The sequence below is a fragment of the Pelmatolapia mariae genome, linkage group LG13 (genome assembly GCF_036321145.2).
Source record: "Pelmatolapia mariae isolate MD_Pm_ZW linkage group LG13, Pm_UMD_F_2, whole genome shotgun sequence".
Taxonomy (NCBI): Eukaryota; Metazoa; Chordata; class Actinopteri; order Cichliformes; family Cichlidae; genus Pelmatolapia; species Pelmatolapia mariae.
The window spans coordinates 35,944,666-35,949,703 of NC_086238.1; positions in this window are offsets into that span (position 1 = coordinate 35,944,666).

Here is a 5,038-nt window from a genome sequence, read left to right on the forward strand (position 1 = left end):
AGCCTGAATATACAAACTGTTAATAATTATATCAATTTAAAAACTTCTCCCTAGTTGTTTTTATTTACTTGTTTTTTTTAATTCAGAGGAGAAGTACTTTGCAAGTTGTCTGAAGGCATTTTGAAGACATTTTGAGGTAAGTTTGGCACATCTTCTTGGTCAAACAAAGGTACATTAGCTACATGCTAACCCTCAGCATTCACAGACTAGCTGGCATGTTAGCTTCAAGTGCCTGAAGCTAGGCGAGGTAAGCTAACATAATTGTAACGATGTTTTCGTATCAGCTGCTAAGTTCTGCTGCTACGTGGACTTCAGACTGTTTGCTTAATCTGTGCAGCACTGAGGCCTGAATGGATCTTGATAAGATTAGCTGACTTGGCAAGGATTCAGAAAACTGATGTGCTGACATAAAACCTGTTAATTACAAATCTGGTGATAACAGCGATTTTTAGTGAATTTCAGAAAAAAAACACTTAAGGAAATTTAATGCAAAAACAACTTTAAAGTTTAAAGTAAAGTAAACTTCAAAGCTGCAGAGCAGAAAACAAGGCTGATTTCAATTTTACCTTAATACAGCTGATTTAATGAGTTAAATTACCTTATTTCAGTGTTCTTCTCAAATAATCACACCAACCACTTTTATCCATGGCTGCAGTCTGCTGCTGTTCTAGTTCATAAGCGTAGGGATAAACCTACTGATGGGCTGGGAGGGGGTTCATGGAACAGTGCTGGTAGCCTCTTTTATTTATTCATTTATTTTTAAATTAGCTATTTATTTATTCTATGTAGAAAAATTACACAAAAGGAGACAATGCACTGCAGTAAAACACAAACATCAGTTGGTTATAAACCTGTTTGGTATTCTTTAACAACCCTGGAGATACACTTACACTCCAAACAGGGGACTATCCGGAGCATTACCCGGTGCTCTGAGGTTGTTTTGGCCTCCTGTGAGCATCTACCCCCGGGCAGTGATTTAAAGCAGGAGTGGGGAAAGTCTCAGAGCCACACGCCAGGCGCACTGCTTCACCTGCGACACCGTGAGCTTTGGTCACAGCGGCAGTCACCTGTGCGTACCCCAAAGACGAGCACAGCTGAGGCGGGCAGCCTGCCTCTCTGTCTCTGGCTGCCTGATTCGTTACTCTTGGTGCTTGACGATGAGATCGGAGTGAAGGTAGAGAACAAACAGAGATAATTTAATAATAACAAAAGTAAAACGCTGAAAAATTTGTGTGTGTAACGCATGAAGAAAACACTTGGTCTGCGTGTATATAGCTTTTTATTTTTTTAGTTGAAGTTTTTCTGTTTTAACTTCTGTTTAAAAGGTGTGCTCTAATCATCCTGCATGTGTATGCGCTATCATTTCTGCATCTCTGCTGAGTTTTTGCATTACCCCGAACACATGAATAAATGAATTAACTTGAAAACTAAATTCCAGTTTATGGGTTGTCTCTATAGCTGCACATTGGTGCTGAAAATAACATTTAAAATGAAATATGTTAATAATAAATATAAATTCACAAATGATTATATAGATCTTTGGCGCATTTAAGGATGGAGACTGTCCCCTTGTGCGTCATCTCTCTCTCTTTTAATTTTTTTTTAACTGCTAGACATCCAATAATCTCAGTAAAGCGATTTTTCTTTCCTGCCTCAATAATTACGGCAGCCCGGGTATTGTGAAGGCTAAATAACGCGCAGGGTAAAAGCAGCAAATGACCGGCCTGAATTACTGTTTCAGTCTTGTCCTGCTTATGTTAATTATACAGGTTATATAGAAAAATGACTGAGTCACGTTTACACCCAAAGGAGCTGCTCAGTCACAGAAATCCATGCCATGAAGCTTCCAGAGCAGTTTTTTTCCTTCTTTTTTGTTCTTGTTTTAAAATTAAAAAAATAATGTTACTTATTTCGTTTCTATTTTATTTTATTCATTTATTTTCGTTCTTAATGCCAGAGAAGACGTGGGACTCAACATGAAGTCATCAGCGCGACTTTTACGCACTGTGCGCGCTCGGCTCTCGGTGGCCCCGCTGTGTAACTTACAGGGTCTGCCACTTCACGGCTGAGTCCCGTGGCTCCTAAACGCTTCCACTTAGCAGTAACACCGCTTACAGCTGATCGCGGAATAACTAGGAGCGAACACATTTCATGAACTGACTCGTTGCAAAGGTGGGATCCTGCTACACAACCACGCTCAAGCTCAGCGAGCCCTTCAGAAAGACGCATTCTTCCACAAATGCTTGTCTTGAAAAGTCCAATGATAATAGAATATTACCCAAAACAAAACATAAAAATAATGCTAATCATAAATGAATACCAGTAATTAATGTCAGTTATAATAAACTAAACTCTTATAAAAATAAGAGTTTAGACTGAACATACAAATTGATCACCCTGAGGTAAGGTTAAAGGATTTTTGAATGTCTTTAGACATATGGTCTGATTCTCTAGTTGTTTTCAGTACTTGTTTATAGCTGCCATAATATTTCATTGCAAAGAATTTAACATATAATATCTTTGAGACAAACAGTGAGTGTCAAGAAATGACAACACTCATGTTTTAAAACTAGAAACCATCACATACAACAACAGTTATCAGCATAAACAGACACACTACATACATTAACTGGATTTGTATGGTGCATTGTGCTAAACTGGCTCTCCATTAACAAACCTTTGTGAATTTATCAGTCATATTCAAACCAAATTAAAATCAGTGCAGAGATGCACATAGAAGTGTTGAAGTTTTTTCTTATGTAAATTGTTCTTTTGTTCTTGCACATTTTACAGCTTTTACAGCAGAACGCATGCTGTTGTATCCAGAATGATATTTGCCTTTTTTTGAAATAAACAACGCTTTCACCGAAAACTACTGGTTACCACTGTTGCCTCACAGCAGGGAGGTCCTGGGTTTGAACCCTGGCACCCTTTCTGTGTGGACCTTACACTGACAAAAAAAAATGCTAAGTTAATGTTGACTGTCTGGGCCGAAGAGATTGTTGATGCCAAGAGTTCCACTTTCTGATTAAATAAAGGTCGATGCCTAAAAAATGTGCACGTTAGCCATGCTCTGTGCTTTAATGCACCTCCCATCATGGATGCTGGCTATTGAACTGCACTGATAACAAGTCAGATGTCCTTCTCCTCTTTTGCACAGAGAATTAAATGTTGATGATATATAAAAAAGGGACTTTTATATTATGATTGGTCAGATCTTATTACAGTTTTCCTCTTCCTTTCTCTTTAAAAATTGTTGTTGCACTGTATGATTTTAGCCTTTATCAAAAAAGAACTGTGCTAATGTAACTACTTCTTCTAGAGAACCATGTGTGTTTTCTATACACTGCAGCCTGAAGACCCAGAAATCATAGACATAGGCTGTTTATTTATTTAAAATCTTCTGCTCCAATTTTCTTTTTTAAAAAATTTGTTTTGCTGATATGAAATGTAAAAATTGCATAAAATTGTCATTTTTTAAAATATCATTTATATATTTATATAGAGAGCTCATGCTTATTTGAAAAAGTCATACTTTATTTTAGTATTCTGAAAGATTTCTGTACCCATTTTGAATTTTTAAAATGACCTCTGAGACTTCTGTACCCTTAGCATAACTCTACATTTAATTATTATTCAAATTGCAATCCCGTAATTCCCCCTGTAGATTTTTCTTCCAGTATTACGTTACATCAATTATACAGAAAGTAATAAAAGCTTGTATGTGTCTCTTGTGGAAATAAACAGAAAACCTGCAATAACGTAATAATCAATAGTCATAATCGTAGCATTAAGATTGCAGTGAATCGCTCCCCTACGCTGCAATGCACTTTTTTACGGTTTACCTTTTTGGAGGATATGCAATTTAATTGAAGTAATAAGCTGATCAGATGGCTGTTTGTGCAGCTCGCTGTAGGCAGCGGTATCAAACTAAGACTCTTTTCCATTAGTTGAACAACCTGTAGGCTGATCAGCTGCTTAGCAGACTTTAATCACATCGTCATTGTGTGCAAACTCACCCATGGCGTTTATATTCAAAGACAGATCTGCGTTTCATTTTATTTAAAAATAAAAATCGGATTTATTCCAGTTGGTAAAGTTGCTCTGCTCAAAACATTACCTCACACTGGTCATGATGGAAGGTCCCATTACTTTGCAGGACTTTGATAATGGATGTGTGATGGGATTTGGATATAGGACCCACAGATAAAAAACTAAGGGGGACTTAAAGGAGCCGGTCTCACACACCGAGACATTGATTCTGCTCCAGGAACAGATAACCACAAAAAAGAAAAACGTCGACGCCTGTATCAGATAACTCACAGAGACTTCAAAGCTGCATTGTGTTTTAATAATGCATACTACAGATCTGCGCACTTTGCTCTCTGGCACCGTGTTTCTTGATTTTAGAAGAATCAATAAAAGCTAGCTGCGTGAAAAATGGCCAAAGACTTAGGCAAACATTTGAGGGGGGATCCCCATGCATAGTAAGTGCAAGAAGTAATATCTGATTTAGTTTAAAGCATATGGTTTAAAGACAGAAAATAGAGTTTGACACATAAAGGTTAAAGGTCACTGCATCCACATACAGCTCAGTAAAGGCCTGGACATGTTAAACAATCTGCCCCCCCTCCCCACACACACACACCCACCAATTACTGAGGCTACTGTTGGACCAGGACAGTTAATCAAGAAGGTCCCCTTTGTCTTTCCTCTTCTGATAACAGCTGTGCTGGTGTTTTGCATATGAAGAGCAAAGCAAAGACACTGACAAGCTTCAACTCAGAGTGCTCTTTTCCAATTGGACAAAAGTGTTTGTTTGTTTTTCAAGATTGTTAATGTTTTGATTAATCATCAGGAGACTGTTTAAAACTAATCACATGACTCCCTGCTGTCATATTCGCATTAAAGACGAGTGGCTTCTAAAGTGGCCTCCTTTAAGTGAAAATATAACATTATATCTTTCTGCTGCACATTTCAATGCATCCACATTACTGGAATGAAACCACAGAGCACTAACACAAATAAAATATAACAC